The sequence below is a fragment of the Macaca nemestrina genome, chromosome 4, assembly GCF_043159975.1.
Source record: "Macaca nemestrina isolate mMacNem1 chromosome 4, mMacNem.hap1, whole genome shotgun sequence".
NCBI lineage: Eukaryota > Metazoa > Chordata > Mammalia > Primates > Cercopithecidae > Macaca > Macaca nemestrina.
In genome coordinates this window covers 89,063,169-89,089,915 of record NC_092128.1, presented here as the reverse complement: position 1 = coordinate 89,089,915, position 26,747 = coordinate 89,063,169, and the positions used below count along the sequence as shown (strand labels likewise).

General features: G+C 35.0%; 1 protein-coding gene across 13 annotated transcripts in view; it reads right to left on the bottom strand.

The window, feature by feature from the left end:
* Nucleotides 1-26,747, bottom strand: part of LOC105475646 (histone deacetylase 9) — a 919,991-nt gene that overhangs the window by 665,292 nt on the left and 227,952 nt on the right. Inside the window, exon 1 of one of the 13 annotated variants that reach the window (XM_071094033.1) lies at nt 1,308-2,907. The exons of the other annotated variants lie outside the window; for them this stretch is intronic. The gene's annotated coding sequence lies outside the window, so the exon portion shown is untranslated. Of the gene's footprint in view, nt 1-1,307; nt 2,908-26,747 lie in introns of those variants that run through there. 13 annotated transcript variants of the gene reach the window in all.

Here is a 26,747-nt window from a genome sequence, read left to right as displayed (position 1 = left end):
CAAAATCTGAGGATTTTGGTATCAGGGTAATTACAAGAAAATAAAATTATAGATCAATATTATTTAAATAGAATACAATACTATATGGAAAGTATTATATACCTTGACCAACTAGGATTTATCCCAATAATGCAAGATTGATTTATCATCTGAAAATCAATAAATAAAAGATGCCATATTAATAGAATAAATAACAAAAACCATGTGACATTTCAATAGAAGTAGGAAATACTAAATACATTCTTGATGACATGAAAATAGGTGCAAACTTTTTGTTTATGTCAAAGTAAGTGATATTCATTCAGTAATATTGCCAAATATTTATTAAGTACGTGCTATGTAGCTTGAGCCTAATCCTTGGATCTAAGAAAACATTAAGGAAAAAGAGACAAAAACCTGTGCCTCAATAGAGATTGTATCTTTGTATTGTTGTCATTATCACTGCAACATCGTTGTCATTTCTCTTCCTCTGTTCAGATATTTCTTTGAACAGCAATGGTACTTTATCACCCACTGCAACATTGCCAACATGGTGAGTTGTTACCACATATTCAATTGATTTATACATAACTTATCTTGTATCATCACAACCTGTGCACATTGCATTTCTACTTCTTAAATGTGAATTATTTTAAATACAATAATTTTCTTTTTCCATTCCTGTTTACCAGGAAAAAGATACTTAACCCTGTTGCAGGTTTAAACAACAAAACAATAATGAAAAACAGTAATGCCTTAAAGTTGCACAGTGCTCTATACTTTTCAAAGTATTTTCACACTGATTATCTCATTGTCTCATTTTAAAAACTATTTGAACTCACCAGAGAATAAGGATAATGTTATGTTTGGTTTATAGAAGAGAAAACTGAGGTCCAAAGAAGTTAAGCAATTTATCCATCATTCACAGCTATTTAATTTTTACACAAAAATAGATGTTATTTATCCACCTTCTTCAATTTTCAGAAAGATAGCCAGTTTAAAAAATATGCATCATCTTTATTGAATGTAGTGGCACATGGCCAATCATTTCCTAAGTGGGCCCCTTCAAATACATTCAATAATGAAACCTTTTTAATATGGCTATTAATATTTCTCCTCTCGTAATGAAGTCCATTACAGAACATACACACACTGCAAGTCTTACACTGTTACCAGATGATCAGGCTGGCCAGAGTGAGCAAGTGCCCTTGTAAGGAAGATTAGATCAGGGAACTAAGAATGCACATTATTATAACATTAGAATCCAAATATAAAAAATTTTCATTACATGTCTACAAAGTTACTCTGTAAAAATAAATTCCACTTACTGAGGGATGTTTTCAAAGTGTTATACAGGAATGTTAAAAAATAAGCTGCTTTTTAGACCTATGTCATGAAACCATGTAGTTGATTTAGCTGGAAAAATAATCATCTTACTCAAATTATTGAACAGAGGCTAACTCAAAGTGCTAAAGCATATTTTGGAGATGCTTTATCCAATTTCAGTAGAACTGCTGCTGCACAGCTGACAGGAAGAAATGAAGAAAGGTTTTCCTCTGCTATAAATAAAATACAGAAGTGTAAGAAGGGGGAGCATTTGAAAGTTGGTCGATTTGCTGTTCCTCTTTTAAAAGTCACTAAATTAATGTGAAAATAATTAATATAGTAAATTGTTCATGGATTTCTCCAAATGACTGCAAATCTTTGAAAAACAATCTTATTCTATCACTATTTCTGAAATACATTAAATATAAAATAATTCAATTGAAGAAAATGTAACAAAAGCATTAAAAATTATGTTTCTAGGCACATGCAGAGCTCATTTTGCTTTAATTATACAGTTCTTTAAATTGGTAATTATAAAATATACCCTGACGAAATTAGTTTTAGTTACAAACTTAGGCATGTAAATTTCACATAGCCACCATTTTTTTCTGACACACTGTCAGAATGTCACAGTTTTAAATAATGACAGTACATGGTATGACACCACTACGTTTTAAAGAAATACATCCACAAGAACTTAACATTCAATTGGCTTCCTCAAAAGAATATAGACAAGGAATAAATCATGACAATAGCTTGTCATCTTATAAAACATGAAATTAGCATAATGAAATATTATAATAAATATCCTGAACTTGGAAAGTGACTTTTTGAAATATTTAGCATGAGATTAAACTAGCAATAATAATTAAATCTCACCCAAATGGCTAGGATTGCAGCCAAATTTCTATCAGATTTATTCTTTAAAATATAGAGACAATTTTACATATATTCATAGTGAAAAGTACATATGTTAAAATGAAGATGTTATTTACAGCAGAGAGGACAGTATAAATCAACAGTCTTCTCATTACAGAATTCATTCCACAGAGCCTTGTTTGCTTAACTGTACTTATGTATGTGGGACTGCATTTGGGTCAGTGGTTGAATGCGAAAACATGGGACATAAAGAGAGAGGTTAGGATATAGCACATGGATAACCAGATCTAGGCAAAATCTCAAGAAGGATTTAAAAATGAGGCTAAGCCAGAATGCTTATAATAATAACAACAACATTAACAATAACAACTATTTGACCTGATACAAGATATGCTATGTGCTGCTATTTCCATCTTGTAAATGGAAAAACTGAGGCACAAAAGGTTAAATTACTTGTCTAAGACCCGATATCTAGCAAGCATTTGAGTGAAAATTTGATCTCAGCCATTCTGACTAGAGAAGGTAAATTCTTACTTTTCTTAAGAGAAAATGTAAAAGCATTGCTCTAATCTAAATGTTTTATAATTATATCATTTACATCATCAATGTTACGTCATGAACAATAAAATAAAAAGACGAACTACAAAATGTCTGTATGACTGAAGCACTTCTTGAAATATACTAGTTCATATCTTACACTTTCCCTTATTTATGGATTGCCCTTCCAAACAAAATCACTTCCCTACCATTGCATCAGCCATGATCCCTTCTTCACTCATCATTGCTGCTGACAGCCAGTGAAGGTGATGGTCTGGTATCATCCCAGGTACAGCAGGGCTAATAATCCTGCCTTTTTCTTTACTTCCTTCTGTGAGAAAGAGATTCTAAGCATTCTTAGAAGGATAAACAATAGCTCAGCATTTACCTCCACCCTTTATGTGAGAATAAATCTACTTTCCCCATTAATCTTTTCAAACTCATTAGAGATGTCTAAAATTAGAGTTATCTAATTCTTGCCCTTTTACTCTCCCAGGCTCCAATAGACTCTTGGAAGTTAAAGCAATGAAAAACAGGCTAATAGCCTTCCCAGCACTAGACTAAAATAAGAAGAAAATCCATGAGTATAAGACCATTGTGGGCCTGATGAAACCTTGGAACATGGCAATGAGTAATCAAAAAGGAACCATGAGATGAGATCTCTGGGTCACAGTCCTACCTGCTGAAGAAGCCACAAGATTAGGACCTAAGATTGTTGGTGGCATAAAGATTGGTTTTTTTTTTACCTGTCTGCATGTCTCTTTATAGACATTGAGAGTGACATTGAGAAGCAAGCTATTTTGCTCTCTGAAACTCTAATGGGTCCAGACATTACAGGTGGGGATGAGGTTAAGGGCTGAGTACATAATGGTTGGTTGAAAATGTGTTACCCTCATCATATATTCTGAAAATTTGCTAACATTCCTTCTTTATAATTATCTTTGTTCCTATTCTTTCTCCTGTGCATTTATAATTTAAATTATTATTACTACTTGAATGGAGTTTCTGGAAATAATGATTATAAACATATGTTTTTATTAATGCACTGGAAAAGTTATTTGATTTTTAAAAAAGTGGCCATCACCAATAATCTTTACTATAAACCATACCCTGATTATCACAAGAATGCCTCTGGCATTTGACACTAAATTATGAAATGGATTGAGATACATTTTCTTACATAATAAGGATTATATTACTTCTAGTTTATTAATATTTTCCTTCAGGAATAGTTTTTATCCATCTCTAGTGAGATTTTTTTTTCTTTTGATCTAGTTCTGTGATTATTAATAAATTCCTGACTCCAAGTCATTCCTGATTCAGGTGAATTATTATTTTAAGATATTGCTAAATTTAATTTGCTACTTTATACTAACACTTTTGCCTATAACATCATAAAAATAATTGGTCTGTAGATTTTTTGTGATACGATGTTCTATCAGGTTTTAGATTCAGGAGTATGAGACCTTCAAAAACATTCATTGGAGTTCTTTCCAGAAATTTCTATTCATTAATAAGAATTATCCCTTGAAAATTTGAAAATCTAACTGGTAAAAACATTTTGAGAAGTAACTCTCAAATGACATGTTTCCAGTTTTTCCCTTTTCAAAAGCTGCATTTTTCTACTCTGCAATTATAAGCAGTCATTGACTTTTTTCCTGCCACCAAGTTTCACAGTGTGTTAGCTTATATTTTCTATTTTTATTATAATTTATATTTCATTTAAACTTCTTTACTCATTTTTAAAAAATAATTGTACTTAACATTTTAGCTATATTTTCAGACATTTGTAATTATTATTTTTAAGAACTAGCTCTTGCATATATAAATTCCACTTTTTACTGATTCTTAAACTTTACATTTTATCGTACCTCATTTCCCTTAACATTGTTACATTATGTTTAAATTTTACATTTTAAAAATTCCTAAATGATTTGCTGGGGTTTTTTGTTGTTGTTTCATAGTGAAATTATTTAATACTAATATATCTGCCATGAGAACAGCTTTGGCTGCATCTCATAAGGTGCACTGTTTTGTTTATTCCCTTAATGGTGTTACTATTTTCTAAATAACTATCATTGCAAGTTTTTTAAAAACACCTTTCATGGTGTATATTTGAGGTTTATATCATGGTGATATGAGATATACAGAGAAAATGGCTATATAGTGAAGCAGATGAACATGGCTATCATCCCATATAGTTACACTTTTTTTTTTTTTTTTCGATAGTGTCTTGCTCTGCCGCCCAGGTTGGAGTGCAGTGGCGCGATCCCGACTCACTGCAAGCTCTGCCCCACTGGTTCACACCATTCTCCTGCCTCAGCCTCCGGAATAGCTGGAACTACAGGAGCCTGCCACCACGCCCGGCTAATTTTTTTTTTTTTTTTTTTTTTTTTTGTATTTTTAGTAGAGACGGGGTTTCTCGATGTTCGTCAGGATGGTCTCAATCTCCTGATCTTGTGATCTGCCCACCTCGGCCTCCCAAACTGCTGAGATTACAGGTGTGAGCCACCGCGCCTGGCCACATAGTTACTATTTGTGTATGACAAGAGCAGCTAAAATTTACTTAACAAAAATCCCTAATACTATACAATTTTATTAACTTTAATCCTCGTGTTGTACATGAGATGTCTTAATTAGTAATCCAACATACGTGCTATTTTGTATTCTTTGGCCTAAATCTCCCCATTTCCTCTCTTCAACCTCACCTCATCCAATGGTAAAGACTGTTTTAACATTCTCTATTTCTATTTCTATTTGAGCTCTTTTTAAAAATTGCCTCTGACTCAGTAGTTTTTAATGGCTTGTTTCTTCCAAATGGTTGTTTATTTTGTATTACTGTTTTTTCTTACTAATTTCTGCTTTATTACATTGCGACCAGAGAAGACAGTATACAGAGTATCTTTTGGCACATAAATTAATACCTAACAATATCAGCAACTATATTTGGCATGACATAAACATAAATTTTGGCATAAAATAAATTAAGGCTTTTCAGACTTGAGTAAATACTCTGAGAAGGGATCTTTGTGTAAATTTATTTCCTCACAGTAGAATATTAGTGTCAAAGATTCCTGCACTTCTGAAATTAAGCCAGATTTCTACTTCTCCAGTGTCATGAGGTGTATTTTGATTTCTCAGCCCCTAACAAAACTATTAGCTCACAGTCTACTGAACATGAAAAAAGATAACATCCTTTATCTTCAACACCAAATTGAGCCAAATTGAGATGTAGTATTTTTCAACTATTTAAACAATCACCATCTTGAATTTCTGGAAAGTATTTTAGAAATGCATTAATTGAAATCCACAGCAGCTCAACTGCTTGCCTGTCATTCCACATCTAATATAGAGGAGTCAGGTGCAAAACTTTTTTTTTTGATCCCCGTGCCATAGCTCCCTTCCAATGTATCCCCTCTTTTATTGGACCAATTATGGAATATACTCAACTAATTTTAAGTATTTTTAGTTTATTTGGTTAGAAAAGATATATGCAACAGTCAAGCTTAAGTGATGAGGAGAATTTTTTTAAAGTAAAAATCTCTCTCTCTCTCTCTCTCTCTCTCTCACACACACACACACACACACACACAGCCACAATTCACAGATACTTGGAAAAACTAAAAACTAGTATTTGAGGTAGAATGAAGAAGCCTCTTAGGGGAACTCTGGCTAAACAGACCACTTTATAATATTTACTTGTCAACCTTACCTTATTTCTACCGGAATATTTTGGGTGTTAGTTTGAAAATCTCTAAATGAAAAAATAATCAGGGAAATTATTAAGTATCTGTGTGGATGACTCACTCTGCTGGAAAGAATTTTTATTCAAACTCCAAAGAAAACAGATGGCACTGTTTTAAACGAATTTAAACATCTGAATGACTGGCAAAAGCCATGAAAAGTATATTGAGCTTGACAGAAGTCCAGTATGTGTGTTCCAGTCCTGGCTCTGGGACCTGAGCATCTAACTCAATACTTCTCTAGGCCTCCTTTTCCTAAGAGGCTCTGCACATGTGATCACCACTGTGCCACTGAATGCAAATTTTGTGAACCTGAGTTTGGAGGTGATATTGTTTATTACTTCAAGCAATCTCCATTGAAGATCTACTAGGTGCCAGACAAAAATGCTATGACATAGAATATAGCATTTAAAAGGACAGTTATAGTCCCTCTCTCCAACAAACTTGTAATAGTCCACTACTTCATCACCTCGAATAAGGTAGGTAGTGTACTTAAGATAATCATTATTCTAGTATATTTTTCTTGTGTACACAATAGATATTTTGTACTTCTTTTTTTAAAAATTTTTTTTATTATACTTTAAGTTCTGGGATACATTTTGAACTTCTTTGGGAGTAACTTGAGATTGATGAAAATGAAAAGAAGAAAAGTTAAACATTTCTGTTACATTCTGCAAGCCATACTACATTTTTTAAATGTAAAAAAGTTACATTTTACTACACAACTAATAAAAGGTAGTGCTATATTCCTCAGCTCCATTTTTGTCTGATATTATTAGAGCTATTTTAATTTTAACTGAAAATATGTATTTCCTGAAAATATGTTAACTGAGCACACCTTTTCTTTTCATTAAAAAGCACAACTTTTCATTATGCCACATCAGAGATTAATAACAAAAGTAAAAGACAATTAGGCAAAGATATTTAAAATGAATGAAATTCATAAATGTATTACATGCCTGATTGTTTGGCTAAAATTAAACAACTAATCTGAATATGACTGATGGGAATGATGCTGAAGGAACAATGAAAACAAAGGCTAAGAGGCTCTGTACATGTGATCACTTCAAGTGAGGTCTCTTGTTATTTTCCATTTACCTCTTGATAGTTATACCTATCAAACACAACACCTAGGATCAGCTTCCCATCTCTGTTTATGATTGTGATAACAGAGAAATCAGTTGTTAATTGGTCAGCTCAAATTGTATTCATGTATGACTGTATGTCTGTGTAATCCTCCTTGATCTAAAATTTCCCCGATTCTCCTCAGGGTTATTTGCCTTATGTTCGTAAAACCAGGATACCACAATGCTAAACTTACTGCTCTGCCATTTGTTTCAGATTGTTCTTCCTACATGCTCCAATTTGCATAACTTTATTGTTTTGTAGATTCTAAGCTTGTGAATTTATTACCAAGGCACCTGCCAGTGTTACTGTATTTAAGGAACTGTCAGCAGTTTCTATTTTGGGGTTCTAAGTTGGCTACAAAAATTCACTCTGGGATAAATTTTGGCATGTGTTATAGGGTAACAAACCAAAAGTGACTTATTTTTAGAAAACAGGGAGGGAGTAGAGGGGAAATAGTTTTTGGTTGTTCCCCCCCCCCGAGGTATAGAAATATAAAATAAAAAACAGAAGTTGGTGGTTTCAGAAGTAGTCTAAGAGATTAATTCTTTTTGGTGTTTCTAAAGTTAATATCTTTTCAACCCATTCATCAACATTACAGACTAATGCTTTGGGGGATTGTGACAAAATATTAAAAATATCTGTTCTATTTACAGACAAGGTATCTTGTATGTCCATTAATTTTAATAGTGGAATAGCAGTTTTAGGAGAAAAATATAATCCATTTAATGAAAATTAAATGTGAACCAACAAGTTCAGATTTCTGGCAAATACCTACGTGTCTGAAATACCACCCCAGGGTCCCCACACCACACATCTACTCACTATTATCACAGAACTTCACTAAAGTGTGCGAATTACAGGTGCCCTGGGTTTCATTTAGTTTTGAACCTATGTCTCTGAAAAGAATCTTCACAATCTAAATCTTCATTTGGCAAGCAGAAAAGATTGATAAGTATAACCAGAACATCTGCAAAATAATATAATCAGAAAATTTTTCTTTTCCCAAAGCATCAAGTTATGAGAGGTGGGTATCATACCTTCCCATTATTCTCACACAAATGAAACACACACACACACATAAGCCTTAGAATGTAGCAATAAAATATACCCAAGGTACCTTAGAAGTAAAATATATACTATTCCCAAAGCAAAAATAGTAAGAAGGTTGTGGCTAGCTAAATGGTAGTTAAAACATTTCTTGAGCACTTCTGGGGGCCAGGCACTAAACTAGATTGCTGGGTTAGTAAGTCTACATGAAATGCATAAAAGGCAGCAAGGACAGTGTAATGTGAAGTGGGGGGAAGAAACGGAAAGCTTCAAAAGACATAATCTGGATCCAAGTGCCATCAACAGGAATTATACTCTGGCCCATGTTCTTGAGCAATCTGATCCCCTGACAGGCGCATTACTTTTGTAAATCAGAGACCACAGAATATCAGAGAACAGTATCATCAAACACTGAATTATACAATTCATTCCATTCACTGTTTTATTTTTATTTTTGAAGAGATGACACTTCTTTTTTTTACTAATTGACAATTATTCCATTCACTCTTAAGCGGACACTTACCAAAGTGGCCTTCTAAGTATAATTTTTATGTATTCATTTTAACTGACAAATAATAACTTCATATTTATGGAGTACAATGTGTTATTTTGATTTATGTTATACATTGTAGAAAGATGCATCAAGTTAATTAACATACCTATCACCTTACCAACTTACATATTTTGTGGTGAGAATGTTAAAAATCTATTCTTTAGTAATTCTGAAATATAAAATACATAGATTAAAACTATTCTTCCAGTCTAAAATTTTGTATCCTTTGATAAAAATGAACAAGGCTTTAGCTACACTAACAAAGAAAAAAAGAAGACCCAAACAAAATCAGAAATGAAAAAGGAGACGTTACAACTGATACCATAAAAATACACAGGATCAGAAGAGACTATTACAAACTATTATATACCAACAAATAGGATAACCTAGAAGAAACAAATGAACTAGAAACATGGAACCTACCAAGACTGAATCAGGAAGAAACAGAAAATCTGAACAGATCAATAATGAGTAAGGAGACTGATTCAGTAATAAAATATTTCCTATCAAAGAAAAGCCCGGGACCTAATGACTTCACTGACAAATTCTACCAAACATTTAAAGAAGACCTAATACCAATCCTTCTCAAACTATGTTAAAAAATTGAAGAGGAGGAAATACTTCCAAACTAATTTTACAAGACCATCATTACCATGATACCAGAGCCATACATGGACGCTACAAGAATAATAAACAAATAAACTACCAGCCATTATTACTGATGAACACAGATGCAAAAAGTCCTCAACAAAACACTAACAAACTGAATTTAACAGCACATTAAAAAGATCCCTCACCATGATCAAGTGGGATTTATCCAAGACATGAAAGGATGGTTCAACATCTGCAATCAGTAAATGTGAACAGCATATTAACAAAATGAAGGATAAAAATTACATGATCTTCTAATTATAATTTGATTTTCCCTATAGAGTGACTTTCAGTTAGTTAGCACAGAGTAGGTTTACATGTGTATTCTAAATTACTTAGTGCAAAGAATTCTTATCGTAAACCAATAAATTTGCATTTTGGTTGTACACTAATATCTGGTGGTTTTGGTTAAGGAAAGCCTGTCCCTGCATGAGAGCTCTACTCCCAATATCCTAACCAAATAAGTGTCTGGATCTCCATGGCTAAGATCCACACCCTGGAAACTGTGAGTCCAGCCCCAACACGTAACAGGCACTCTTTAATAAATGAGTAAAGGCAATGCCATGTTGCAAAAAGCCGTGGAAGGCAGCTGACATCTCCTGTGATCACCCTTAGATTACTGTGTGGTTTTCTCTCCAATTTCAATAGGAACTAAAGCTCAAAGAGAAAAATACTCATGGGTTAAGTTTCTATAATTTCATTTTATTTTAATGAACTGCAAAAACAGCTAAAAGTAAAAAGATTTCTAAGTCATACTCCATTTCTACTCTGATGTTTGCCAGTCATAATTACTGCTTAAATATTCCTTTATATCATGCTAGATTTGTCCAATTTGTATGGCAGCCTATTGCTAAAAGCCACTTTAGAACAATTCTAACTCAACCTCCTCTTTTACAAAGGAGCAAACTGATGTTATTATTTCATCTAATCCTATAACAATAAAAAAGGAAATAAGTACCAAATGAATATTAAAATAACCAAAAATTTGTTCTCTTACTAATTAAAATCAGAAGTTTGGTGAGTTTGGTATTAGGAAATAAAAAAGTATTTCAGAGTAACTCATCTATATTATATTTTGCCATTTATTCAACTTTGGTTGGTATAGGCTCTTGGACTTTATCTTCAATTTTCTGGTAATTAATAGTTTTAATCAGCTTTTTCTCATTTATGCCAGATATAAAAATAACAAGTTCCTCAGAAATATGTGTTTTTCTTTTTGTTTTTCTCATTTTTTAGCACAAAAATTTGCATCCCAAGATGAAGTGTCATACAATCCATGTTCTGTTGTGTAACCATTTTAATTAGTGTAATATTCCATGTTTTGGCTTTTTGTAGTAGGTTGAATCTATGCAGTTGTCATATCTGTAGGTCAGAAATGATCAATTATCAGTAATTTCATATGGTTCAAACAAATATTTACTGAAAATGTGATTATTAATGCAAATTAACTATATTATAGCACTACTCTTCTGGCCATTATATCTAGGTTCTGATATGTAAACTAAAAATAATAATATTTTAGTTACCAGATTAAATATAATCTATAGTAACTGCTTATCATAAGAAATAAGCTTATTTCCCTAAACACAACTATTTTTAATCTTATAAGCCCTCCATGCACTAATTAAAAATGAAAAAGAGGTGTTTCCTAACTAAATGAAATAGTCCAATAAATACTAAGTCAAATGTAAAACCAGCTCAAATAAAAATCAATGTAAGAATTCATTTATAAATATTTTATAATACATCTGTATAAACTTTAATGGGTCATCAGCAGACAGGAACTATAAAAAAAGAATTCCCTCAACTCTTAATTGCTTTTACAGATGTAATGAGGCATCCAAAATCACAATGATGAAATTACAGAAAATAAGGTATTCAGGGGAAAGGTTCATGTTTACCTCAATAACCTGCATGACTTAATCCATCAATAGACTACCTATCATCAGTTCTCCTCTGAATTCTAACTATGAAGACCTCGGATTTCCGCCAGGGTTCTACCCTGTACAAAATGTAGAAAGAAATAGCTTCTAGAAAGAAATTGCTTACAAAGATAGATATGCACCAAAACAACATAGCCCATGCAGCACACAAGTCTTAACTAGCCCTACTAATAGAGTTTTTAAAAATTTCAACAATTTAAAAATGATGATAAATCCAAAGTATACATTCATCATGGTTATAGATGGGGCATGTATACTGTTAACACGTTCCTTTTCCTAATCAGATCCTTCATTCCAGGCACAGAAATTATGGCAGCATGTTTTGACTATTTGGGACAAAATCAAAAATACATAAGTGGTGAAGAGGAACTGAGAATTGGTAATTCCTGTAGAGAAGTGAAGCATCTACTGAGTTAACATAAAATAACCAAGAATATAATATAAATATTTCTGAATATGTGTTATCCACCGTTTACTTCTTTCTTTTGCCCCAATTTATAAAAAATCCTAAGTATGCTGTCATTTATAAGAAAAACACTTTCTTTTAGATGTTCTTATTCAAGTGAGATGCTTTTATTCAAGTATACCTTATTTGAAGAATATAGAGAATTTCACTTTAAATTAAGTTCTGAAAAGTAAAGGTCAAAACCTTTTGCCAGCAAAAAAGCAACTTGAAATAAGACAATAATAGATCTTTATATTTACTAAAAACAGAAAAGATTGAATGTAGTTTGCCATGAATAATTTCACTTCTGCTGTGTCAGTATATCATTGGTCTAATTTATCACCTGAAAAGTGATAATTTTACATGCGTGTATCAAGAACAAAACCCAGCAGAATGTGTTCACTTTGGTTAAATACAGTGATGTGTGGCTTAACAACAGAGATTCATCCTAAGAAATGGATTGTCAAGCAATATCTTCATGTGGACATCATAGAGTGCACTTACACAAACCTAGATGGTATAACTTGGCTATACGGTATAGCCTATTGTTCCTAGGCTACAAATCTGTAGAGCATGTTACTGTTCTGAATACTGTAGGCAACTGTTACACAGGTGTAAGTATTTATGCATCTAAACACAGAAAAGGTACTTATATGTGGTCTATCACACGACTGTACCATCAATTATAGCCAGTGACAGAAACAAACACTTATTTCAGATTTTTTTTTTTTTTTTTTTTTTGCTTAGATTACACTAGACCATGTGATTTTTTACCATGAATTGAAGTTAAATAGCTCCAAACTCGAAAATTTTGTGTGTCTGTAATCCCACCTGCTTGGGAGGCTGAGGTAGGAGGATCACTTGATCACAGGAGATTGATACCAGCCTGGGCAACACAGTAAGACCTCACTTCTTAAACAAAAAGAAAACAGCAAAATTAATTTCAAAAAAAATAATTACATTGTGGCAACTATATGGAACTTAAATTGCTTTACTCTGGCTGTTCTGGTAAGTTGTAATGGTAAACTTGACAAGATGAAATCAGTCCTATTAAAAGGAGAATAATTATTAAACTGATATTTTGATAATAATGTCAACTGGGGAAATTGAAGACTTCTTTCTGTTTTATTCATTGCTGTTCTATTTTTAAAATAGGATTTTATTTTTAAAGCACAGAGCATCAAAAATTAAGGAAACTAATATTTATATTCACATGCTTGTCTTAACCTTGATCTTTCTCTGGATAGTCTACTTCATCTCATAGACAAAATTGTTGGGCCTTTTTTTATTAACTTCTGGTACTTCTTGTTCCTTTTATTTCAGGCAATGGATTCAACGCGTACTTGTTGGTCAATTGTTCCTAATGTGCATAAACAAATATAGCTCTCCACTTAGATATTCAATAAGCTCTATGGTTTACAGCAATTGAAGGATGGCAGAAAGGAAAAGGGGGCTTACTATAACTTTAAGAACTTTCATACTTTATCAGATAGAAAAGGAACTTTATACTATTTTCAACTGGAGCTTAAAACAATCTGCTGTATTTTAGCATTTAGTGAGGACATTTCACGTCATTTATCACATTATAGCCTGCATTATAATTATTTCCATAAATGCTAAAGTTATTGAAGGGACCTCTAAGCTCCACAAAGGCAAGAGTTATTTCTTGTTCACCTTTTTATGCTCTACAGCAATGCTTCTCAAATTTAATGTGCACACAAATCATCTAGGGGATCAATCTTATTAGAAAGCAGATTCTGTTCAGTTGTTCCACAATGGGCCCTGAGGCATTGCAATTCTGCCAACTGCTGCCCATGCTGATGTGAGGACCACACTGTGAGTAGCAAGGGTACACAGCACCCAACAAAAACCATAAGCCACTTAAAGGTATTTCCTTTACTTTTCTTTGAGAGAAACACCTAAATGGCTATTGTAGAAAGTTAACATTATGAAGTACCTACAATATGCCAAAGACAGTTGATAATTCTTACATCCCTATGAGACTGGCACTATGATTATCTCCACTTCAGAGACAGGAAAACTGAGACACTAAGAGGTGAAGTAATTTGCCTAAGAAATTGAACCCGGGTTTGCCTAATTTGAAAGCCTCATCTATAATCACATCAGCATGGTTCCTATTAGCATTTTGTAGCCATAATAAATGAGGTCATCTTGACTTCACTTTCTCTTCTCACTCAGGGAAAGCCTTCCTCATCCTTCAAAGTCCAGAAAAAAAAAAATGCCACTTCTTTGACTCCTCTCCACTTTGTGTAGTTTTGGAGATATAGACTGAATGTCTATGTGCCCCCAGCATTCATAAGTTGAAGCCTCACCCCCAATGTGATTGTATTTGGACATGGGGCTTTTGGCAGCTCATTAGGTAATGAGAGCTGAGGCTTATGAATAAGGTTAGTGCTCTTATAAAAAAAGATCTCATAGAACTCCCTCACCCCTTCAGTCACGTGAGGATGAAGTGAAACAAAACAAAACAACCATAAACCAGGAAGCAGGTCCTTCCTAGGCTCTGAATCTGTCAGCACCTTGATCTTTGACTTCCCAGGCTCCACAACTGTGAGAAATAAATGTATGTTGTTAAAGTCAAGTGGTCTATGGTATTTCTGTTACAGCAGCCCAAACAGACTAAGACACCCAGCTTTTCCTGAGATTCCCCAGCAATTTGTTCTTCTTGGCACTCACCAAAGACTATTACAGTTACCAGGGTGGGTGTCCCCCGTCTTCCTTGCCAGGTGTCAAAAGCTTAAGACTTGGAACTAGGTCTTATTCATTTTGATCCCCAAAACTTAGGACATGAGAGCTTTTAAAAGATACAATGCCTCTAGGCTCCACTTTCAGGGATTCAAATTTGTTAAAGCCTAGACATCAGCATGTCTATAACACTCCCCCGAAGATTCTAACGTGCCCCCAGGTGAAAAGCCCTGATGTTGGGCTTCATGAGAGATAGTGAGGGCTGGAGCTTTCACTGTGAGTGAGGTGTGTATCCCTTTGAGAGGTGTGACTCTGCACTGAAGTGTTGAGAACAGTCTATGAGGAAACAAGGGTCCAAGCCAAGAACTGGGCCAATAAGTCAGAGGCCACTGTAATAATCTGACAGACAGAATAGTGCTTTGGACCAGGGAGGTAGCAATGGAGGTGGTGAGAAATAGTCATGGGTCTAGATATATTTTCCTTAGTGGAGCTAGTAAGAAAGAATTGGAGATGCCTAGATATGAAGTCTGGGAGACAGAATGGGTTCAAAGATAACTCTAAGGTTTTTGGCCTGAGCATCTAGATGATTAGGTTTGCTACTTTCTAATATGAGGAGGCCTTAAGAAAGGATAAATAATATGTAAACTTTTGACGCTACTCATTCCAGATGTGGGCCAACCATCCGTGAGGCTGGCGCTATTTAAAATTGCATCCACTCTTTAGTAATGGAGTTCTTTTCCTTCTCATACTTTCTCCATCCTGACACCCTTCTCTAAACCAGGCCCCTTTTCTTTCTCAGGCCAACTTCCCAGCCCTTCCTAGAATCCTCCTTTCCCCTCATGAATCCTTTCTCATTTCCCATATGCTTATTGGAGGTATTTTTCTCCCAAGGAGACATTATTCGTGCTTCTTTCTTCATCTTGAAACTAGCTGTTATTTTTCTCTCTCCTACAGTGACCCCACACTTTGCCTTCAATCCTGTTCTCGAACGCCAGCTTACTATTATCCATGACTGTCTGCTTTCTCCTCCTGTGCGCCTAACAAGAAAACCACCTTGGATGCCCCTGCCAATCGGCAATCAGCATGATCCTCACCAGCATACTGTAGATGTGGAAAAAAACAAAAAACATTCTGCCTCTGTCTATAGAATTAGATCCTTTCAATATAGAAATAATAATCTCTTGCTAAGTAGAAGATAAGGGCTGCAGTATATCAAAATGATATGTTCCCATTAAGTAAGCCTTGAAAGTTATTCTCACTGACAAATCAAAGGTGTATCTAACTATACTTTTGGAGGTAAAATGGATTCTGTGATATCTGATATGGTAATCCACAAAAATTAGTTACTCTGTGATAGCTTAGAACCATGACAGGTACAATCAATATCCCTTTCTCAACATCCAAAAATCTTTCTCTTATGCTCAAAGTTTGTGCTTATGAAAAAGAAACAGGACAAGTAATTCAATTTGTGATGTTCACACTAAAATCCTGAAGTGTGGGACTAGAAAAAATAATTTTCTGGTTGTGCCCCAACTTTACAGATGGACAGTGTTTAATTCTGCTAAATCGATAGTAAAGAAGGGATTATTTTAATATTGGCTTTACATGTAGATGATATTGTTCTAAATGTTATTGTCAGGAGATGGTTCAAATAAGAGAGAAAGCACCTGGGAAGGCTGAGTGACATGGGAGTTTTACATTTATTCCACTAGAAATCTCAAAGGCATTCTCACCTCAAAGAAGAGTAAAATAAATTTAACTAGTTTGAAATGTTAAATATCTCTCTGAAAATGAGGCGAATACATAATGGAAAGCAGAAATATTTCAATTTCTGCCCTACTTTTTATATAAATTCTAAATGAAATATTCAAAGCTACAAAAAAGTTACAGCTCTCCAATTTAAAAGAAGTGGATAACAACATTTATATGGTTCTATTGTGCACCAGGGCGCATCTCATCTGGGGCACACTATACAATTTGATTGGAACTTGGCTTAGTTCAGGAAAGAGGAGAAAAGTTAATAAGGCAATTATTCATGTGCTACATAAAATCAGACAGGAATTTGAACCTTCTTCGAAAAGGCACAGTATATAAAGGAACAGTCTTTCCAAAACTTACCAATATGTACCATTTCTAACCTAAATCAACCACTTTCCCTTGTAATTTTCTTATTCCTGTAATTCCACAACACAAACATTCTTTTAAAAAAGCATATAAAATGATTCTGTGGTTAAAATGGAGTATCTTCAGCAACATAAAGGCATATCACCTATTTAGAATGGCCTGTTACTGAGTTCATGACCATTCTCTAGCTCATCTTTTCCCTTTCTCTTGTATAGTACATGGAATATGGTAAGTGTTAAAAACACAGGTGAGACAAGTAGGGAGATGAAAGAACTAATGATGAATGGATAGGATGGAAAGAGCATGAAGGATTTGAATGTCTGGAGTTAACCACGGAGGAGAGAGAATAATATGTAAGGGAAGAGATAGAAAAACAAGTAGTTGTAAATACTAAGAACAATTTCCATCTGCTCCACTATTTGGACTCAAGCCAGATCTGACTTGAGTAGGGAAATCTCTGACACATCTATAGAACTTGCCTTACATATGTTAGAGTCCTTAGGCCTTGAGGTGTGGATAGAGGAATCTATTTGGTCAAGTTCTATGAAAATATGTAGTCTACAAAAATGGTGATTGCATATGTTCAACCTAAGACAAATATTTTTATTCTCAATAATAGTTATTTCCTTCATTATCTCTCTTCTCTCTTCCTCTCAACCATGACTTAGATAAATGTGCTAGAAAATGGACAACTGGAAAGTTCTCCTAAAAACTTTATGGGACTGCTTGAGGTCACACAGCTGACCATAGGCAGAACAGGAGCCAAGCAACCAGGGTTTAGCCCAGCTCTCTTTCCACAACACCATTGTGACAATTGGGGTGGGGGGTGTCCAAGGAGAGAAACAAAGTGGGAGGAGATGTCAGACTTATCTGCTCACTCAGAAATTCACTAAAGGACAAAATTATATATACCAAAATAGAGATCCCTTCCTCCTTATATACCAGAGAACAATGAAGGAATAAAAAATGAGTCAGCAGAAAGAATGACAGGTCCTTTAAGTTCCATGAGCTAACAGCATTTTTAAGAGTAAATCCCAAGTTTGCCAAATTCAAGAGTCCCCTCCCAGTGATTAGTTAACGTGATTGACAACAAGGGATACTCTGAAGAGCCACGGATCCTGCAGCAACACACCTCTCAAGGTTGGACAGGAGAGCCGGTGCAAAGGATTTTATTCCCTCAGTCATTATTACTGTCCTGAAAAATAAGAGCTTGTACCATTCACAGCAAGCTCCTCCATTAGCTGGAAGTTAAAGACAGATTTTGAAGTCTTGTGGAGGTGTCACCACTGGATTTAATGAGAAATCAACCACAGAGTACAGCGAGGGGAGAAAAATACAGTACAGTCAAGTATATGATCAACCCAAGTTAATCTCATAAGCAGATAAAAGGAAGTTAATAGGCTGTTACGGCAAGCATCCTTGATGATCACTGGGCCCCTCAGTGTGGTTGAATGTCCTCAAGACATTTCTTCCACAGATTTGCTGATGAGCCTGTTAAAATGTCAGGCTGCTTATGGTGAGTAGCAGGTGCTGAAGTAGGTTGGACTAGAGAGTGAGAAAAAATCTTTAGTTCCCACCGCCCCTTGTGAATTGTTAAGGTTAAAATTTGGAACTGAAAATTGGTCAACAACAACAACAAAAACCTGCTACAGTAACTAAAATAGATTCTATATGTGAAAGAGAAAATTACTTTTCTCACTCAGTTTGTGCTCCAAGAAAAAAAAAATCAAAATATTGGATGAATGTTATGATTGCCTGCCATTAATGGCAATGCTGTTATTTTAAATAACTGCAAAGAAACTTTTCAAAAGCCTTCAATAATTTCAATAATATTTAAGCCTAGCTGTAGATGACAAATACATCTTTACCTCCCAAAGTTGGATGGCTAAAAATTTTTTGAGGAACACAACAGAAGTGCCTCTTAAATTTAGCCTTTTTTATATTTTTGTCAGAGCTAAATTACAAGCAATATATTGGTGAGTTTTAAAAGTCAAATAAAGAAAGTAAATTTAGTGCAGAGTTTACAATGGCGATTTCTCATTCCAATAATGATGGGGAACTCATAAAATTGAGGCTTTGCAAGAATAGCAGATTTGTTTGATTTATTTTTAAATTTATAGGCACCAACAAATAGCATAGTTTCCAAATATTTGATCTGATTTTTAAAATCTGGCTCGGAATCTGCAAGTTTCCATTTTATTGGTTGCTAGATGAGTTTTTATTTGCAGATACATTGTGCCTAATTTTAAACTGCTTCTTCGGCTTTATAGTTTATGTTTAAATGCATAAACATAAAAAGAAGGAGATAACTAAAAGATACTTAAGATCTGAAAGGGGGTTTTGAAAGTTTTACTGGACCCCAAACAAATCTTCACTAGCAACAGAAAGTACTCTAGTTAGTATTAATAAAAAGAAAATACCAGAAAATAAATACCACAAAGTGTTTTTGTTTCAACCATCGTGGTGTTTTTAAAGATTATCAGTTCAGAACTGTAAAAGCAATCAACAATTACGGTAAATGCTACTACACTAACAAACACTTAGCGTTTATTTGTATCAGTGCTTGTCACACTACACGTTACAGAGGAATCCCCCCGGAAATGCAGATTCTGATGGAGGAGGTCTGGAATGGGCCTGAGATACTGTATTTCTTGGATCTCTCTGCTGTGATACAAATACTGCTGATCCCAGGGCAAGACTTTGAGGAGCAAAAGTCTGTAATGTACTAAGCACTATACTAGCCATTATGTTTTTACATTTAACCTCCACCACCCTATGATATAGGGTATATTATCCCCCCTTATCACATAAAGAAACAAAGGAAAATTTTATATAATTCTTTGACAGACCCAAAGTATGAACCCAGGTCTCTTTGAAGCCAAAGCCCAGACCTTCTCTATAATAGTTTACTGCCTTCATCTCTCAAGAAAAGAACTGATCATCATCAGTAGTTAATGCTACTTACTAGCAACTTGCTAATTCATGATGAATTGATTCAAATCAACAATAGAACAGTTTAAAAATCCAGATGCTGAGACCCCACTCCACTGTCCTCTTTTTCTATGAATGCAGTAGGAATTGTCAATTCTAAATATTTTCACCATCTCCACAGGTGACTCCGCGTATCACTGAAGTTATTCATTAGTTATTGCTGTCTGTAGTTATCACTGAAACAAATGCCATCTGCATTACATTTGTTACTGAAAACAGTAAGTGTGAGGTGTGCTTGCTGATCAAGTATGTGGGCTTGATGGAAAAGATTTCATATTTTTTAAAAGGTAGATGTTTATGTAGCATTTTTGTATCAAATTAAAACATACAAAATTTAATCTTTCTATTAATCCCTTGGCCTGAGCTACAGTACTATTGTAATTCTCCCTTACTTCATGAAAGGCTCCGATTCAAGAGATGTTGGCATATCTTGCAGCTGCAAGTAAAAAACCATCCCATTCTAACACCTCCCTAGGAGGCCAGGACACTGGGATGAACCAGGCTCTGATATAATTCTTTTCTTCTCTCTTTGATGCTGTTTTGACGGCAAGCACCTGTCATCAAAAAGTATATGATTAGTCAGAGCTCCTACAGGAGACCATTATCATATTTTCTGGAGTTTAAGTAGGGCAAGACTCTTCCCATTTCCACTCTTACAGGAAAGTTTTTAGTTTAACCAACCATTTGAAAGAGCCTGTATACTAGGCCATTTATGCAAGACAGAGCAATGAAATTTATGAAGAACTTTTGACAACACAGATTTCTGTTAGACTACTAAATATTTCTGTTAGACTACTTTTGACAACACAAAAGTAGTCTAACAGAAACGAAACACAAAGGAGTGCCTTACACCATAGATTTATAGATTTTCCCCAAAGTAGAAAGTCCCATCCCCCTAAACAATTCCACAGGTGGCCAGAGGCTTTTCACTGTCTTGACACTACTTTAGGCAGCAGTTGATTTAGCAGTTATCAGAGAACACAGATATGGCACAAGCATGGCATGCCATCAGTAACATCTGGAGCCAGTTACTCAACTCACGTTTAGGAAAGACACATGTGAGTCCTAAGCTCTACCATTTTTGACAACATTACAAGTGACTGGATATTCCTAGACAGTTTTTCTTCCTGTTTCCAAAAGTCTGATTTAAAATTCAAATTTATCAGACAGAAGTCAAGTATACTTAATTTCAGCATTTTATTATTCAAAATATATTAAGAGCAAGGCCCTCAAGATAATAAATTCATTTTTTTCCATCTCTACTAAAAAATACAAAAACTAGCCGGGCGAGGTGGCGGGCGCCTGTAGTCCCAGCTACTCGGGAGGCTGAGACAGGAGAATGGCGTAAACCCGGGAGGCGGAGCTTGCAGTGAGCTGAGATCCGGTCACTGCACTCCAGCCTGGGGGACAGAGCGAGGCTCCAACTCAAAAAATAAAAAAAATAAAAAAAATAAAAAAAGATAATAAATTCACTTTTTAGAATAATCAGAGAGCCAGGACTTGTTATTGTTTTAGTCAAGAAAATCTAGCTGCTAGAAATAAACATATGATACAAAGTTACTCAATCACATCTTTCATTCATTACTACACTCATGAGTCTTTTAACATGGCTGAATTTTTATTTTATTTATTTAATTTTTTATTTTATTTTATTTTATTTTATTTTTTTGAGACAGAGTCTCGCTCTGTCACCCAGCCTGGACTGCAGTGGTGCACCTTCCATTCACTGCAAGCTCCACCTCCCGGGTCCACGTCATTCTCCTGCCTCAGCCTCCCTAGTAGCTGGGACTACAGGCACCTGCCACCACGCCTGGCTAATTTTTTTGTATTTTTAGTAGAGACAGGGTTTCACTGTGTTAGCCAGGATGGTCTCAATCTCCTGACCTCGTGATCTGCCCTCCTTGGCCTCCCAAAGTGCTGGGATTACAGGTGTGAGTCACCACGCCAGGCCTTAATTTTTATTTTTTTTATTTTTTATTTTTGAGGTAGGGTCTTGCTCTGTCACCCAGGCTGGAATACAATGGCATGATCTTGGCTCGCCACAACCTCAACTCCTGAGCTCAAGCGATTCTCCTGCCTCAGCCTCCTGAGTAGCTGGGATTACATCACCTGAGTAGCTGGGTGTGCACCACGACACCCAGCTATTTTTTTGTATTTTTTTGTATTTTTTTTTTGTAGAGATGTGGTTTCGCCATGTTGCCCAGGCTGGTCTCAAACTCCTAGGCTCAAGCAATCCATCTGCCTTGGCCTCCCAAGTACTGAGATTATAGGCATGAGCCACTGCACCTGGCAACATGAGTGAATTTTTAATGGAATCTTATTCCAAAGAGGACTCCAAATTTATTTTTTGTCACAATGCAGCATAAAACCATTATGGAATGCATTATTTCCCAATGAAAAGATTCTAAATGCCATAGATCTCAATACTTATACATTATATGTACATATTTCAGCAGACAACCCCAAACTGAATGCAAAGTTATCAACAGAAATGTTCTGTTAATACAACCTTTTAGAGCTCCTATTAATAGAAACATTTCTTCTACGCATATTGTGCAGGACCTTGTGACTCAAAGTGTGGTCCCTGGACCAGCACAGTATCATCTGAGAGCTTGTTAGAAATGCAAAATCTCGGGCCTCACCCTAGATCAACTGAATCAGTGTCTGCATTTTAAAAAGATCTCCAGATGACTTCACAGGTACTTACCATTTTGAGAAAAACTGGTATAGCTCTTATGCAGCTAGGGTGCTCATAGATGCTTTCAGATGTCATTCTCACAACCACCCTATGAGCTAGATATTTTCATTACCATTTTAAGGAGAAGAAGAAATAAAACTCAGTAGTAACTTTCCAAGGTCACATAAATAGAAAAAGACAATTGCAAACACAGTTCCATCAGACACTCAGTCTCTAAGGGACTCTCTTCAGCGCAGACACCCAAGTCTGTGACTGGCTCTCTTGTGATCTGTGACAGAAGTCACCATCATAAGGATCTGTCCAGGAAGAAAGTCAGTTTAGACTGAGCAGGTAGAGGAAATGTGCACTTACATAAATATGCATCTCTCAGCATCCAAAGGTTAGGGTGTCATCCTCCTAGAAACTCCCCCCACCTCACCAAAGAGGATTAATCACTTAAATTATGTAGTGCTGTGAATACTTACATCAAAATAACTCATCCTTTTCTACAGAAATAAATTTCAAGTCTCTGATCCTAGCCTAAAGCCTGTATTTTTCTAGTGCAAATTGGACATCTATTTAGGCTTAAGGCAGAGAGGTGTTAACTAATATGAAGCGGAATGAGAGAAAGTATAAAGCACAGAAGTTAAGAGTGTTGACTCACAAGTCCTGCGGCTTGTTTTTACAGCCTAGTTTCATGAGCTCTGTGACCTTGAGCAGCTAATGAGCCATGCTGTGCCTCAGTTCCTTTATATATTCTAAAGGGATGATCATAACATGCCCATCTCATGAGATGTTAAGGACTAAAGGAATTCATACATATGGTAAACACAGAACAGTGAATGCCTGACACCTAGAGTGCTCAATAAATATTAATTTTACAATAAGGTATAGAAAACAGAACAAAAAAAGTTGGTTTATTCTGCCTTCATTAGTCTTATAAAAAAAAAAGAATCCATTTCCTTTAACATGAGGATTACAGAAATGCATTCTGTTCTGATACTGTGCCTAATACCTACAATAAGATCACAACCTGTGTGTGGCTAATGTTATTTATTTCATGTACCAAGGTTTTTCAACCAGGTTGATGCAAACCATTGAAGACAGAACCTTTCTTACTGGTCTTTATTTCTCACTAGTCCTTGCTTATATTAACTACTTAACAGATATTTATCTGTGATGGTGCAACATGAACAATAAAAATCTGAATTATAAAGCACAAATTTCAAACCTCATTTTAAAAAAAAAGACAGCCACAAAGTTAGAAATATAATCATGTAGCTTAAATATTACTAAACCTATTTTAAATTTATTGCTAAAAATGCATCTACTCATCAAATAATTTCTGTAATATCAACCATGACAACTCAACCCAGTTGTTTCATGGAGCTAGAATAAAATCTCACTCTTAAAACACTGTAAATAACTTACTCTTCAATAAGTAAACGCCTGTGTATGACACTGAACATAAAGAACGATGAAGGTTGTATCATCCAGCCCTCCTAAAACTCTTCTAGATTTTCTTGCCAATGCACCAACAGAGATAAAAGGAAAGTTATTACCTGAAATAAAACCTCACTCCAATTTACTGCCACATTTCCAGGCATTTCATATCAAACATAACTATTAATAGCAGGATTCTCACACTGCAACTTCAGTCTAATTTATAATTTATCTCCCCAACTTTTCCTGTTTTTCTGTCCTGGGATTTTTCAGCCTGAAAGAAACACCATCCTGTTTCATAAGTTTGGTTTAGAAACAGTGACCACAGATCCTCTGCAAATGGGACACTATACCTTTGGCTGGGCTGTGATCTGGAGATAGGGCAGGCTTATTACTATCTCTAGAATACAATGGCCTGCTCACCCACATATCCCTCCCTTCTGTCTCACATTGCTAACAGCATAGCTATGAGTTTCTATAGAACTTGTCACCAGGGAACTGTCCAACATACTTTGGCAAAGGAATTATTTTGCTGCCTAAGGAAAGACGATAGGAGGAGAGTAAAAAGAATAATCTCTTGCTTGGAAGCTAGCCATCTAATTAAACTCAGAAGAGTATTGATTCTGTCCACTTAGATTAACTTTAATTTTATGTATAACCAAATTATAGATTCAACTTAACCAATGTAGATCCCTGAAATCTCTCCAAAAATATATCAAACGTCTCTAAGTGAAATTTCCCAAGTGAACATGGTTGCAGCCCAACTTGATTTAATGTTTATTTTCTATTTTAACTTAAAATCTTAGCACAAAAGGATAAATTGAGGCAGTGTATTAAGTAGAATGCAGTCCACATGATTTAACAGAGGAAGAAGAAACAGTCTTATATTCATTAAGGGTATGTTAATATTCCAGTGGTTTATCAAATATTCAAGAGTAGCATTTTAAATTAAATTGTTAGTGTATGCAATAATTTTCACCTAACACATCACACATTATAAAAGCATTTGCATATATTAAAATCCAAATATTCCAAAGTTCACACATGATGACAAGGATATGAAATCCTGAATTTCGAGCTTGACTAACCAATCTCTGACTAGTGTGTTCCACCTCTTTACTAAATGCTGAGCAAGAGAAAACAAACTAAGTATTTGGATCTGAGCCTTAATAATTCTCAGTGTCAGGTCATAAATCTCCCGATGGGAAAATATTAAATTCGGAAATCACTTCTGAAAGAATTTACAGCATTATTTTCTTCAGATTATTTGCAACATAGCACCAATTTTGTTATCTCTGAGTTACTGTGGATATAATTGAATCCAAGAAATGCAGAATGGACCACGTCTCTTACCCATACATTTCTACCAAGTTTCCACTTGATTGCTTTACTGGTCTATTTTTCATATAATTATCACTCACTAATATTGAACACTTTTTCCCTGAAATCAGCTAAAATATTTTTAGAATGCATAGGTGACAGAAAACTCAGGTAGTGAAGAAATGTTTTCTTTGTAAAGCTGAACAAACTGTTCCCAGAATTGTCTTGAAAGGGAAGGACAAAGGAATAGGTAACCATGCATTTAAGAAAACAGGTGCCTTATATCTAATTTTCCAAATCTCTATGATTTATAGGAAGACAAATCTGAAAAGTTTTTAATGGCTATGGAGAATAAAGTAGCTAGAACATTCAGAGAAGCAAAAATATTTCTCCTTCTAGAAATATATCCTCAAAGTCCCTAATAAACCCATTAAACTGTTAGTAAATTGCATTTCTTAAACCTTTTAAAGGGGGCCACTTTAATCTTCCAAGAGAAGATTGTCTGGGGCAAGATACAAAGATTTCTTACCATGATTACTGTTCACAAGCTAAAAATAGCCATCTGAGAAAATGGAGATCAAGGAACTTCCTGACACAAACCTGACCTAATTCAACAATTTGATCTTTATCAGTCCCTGCTGAAGACCCAGAGAGTTGTGAAGCTTCTGCTAAGAATAAAAGACCACACAGAGGGCTCAGAACCCTAGTTACAATTTACATTAAAATAATCAGGCTTGCAAAAGATTATAAATTATCTAATGTCTGCTAACAGAGGATCTGTTAAATTAATTTTGGAAAACCCACACGATGAACTACTATGTAGCTGTGAAAAAGGAGGCACAAGGCACTTCTACATGTGGAACAAAATTTGAAACATACTATAAGAGGATACTATTCAAGGCACAGAAAATGTGTAGTAATATGTTAATGTTTACTACAGATACTCGCACTGACACACACAGCATAGCATTCTGGAAGGCTACACAAGAAAGAGACAACAGTGATTGTTTCTAGGAAGGAGAGAGAAAGGAGACACAATCAAGGAAAAGATAGAGAAATATAGATTTTTCACTCTATGGCTCTCCTATCTTTGCATTTTGTGCCTGTTCATCTGATGGCTATTTTTAAATCACATTTAAAGGCACCAGGGAAAGAATACGTCTGTGTTCAAAAATATGCAGCCATGTTAGCAGTCCTGCACCTCTAACTGTATGCCCTAGAAGGAGTCAGGACGATAGGTCCTACTGTCACTTTG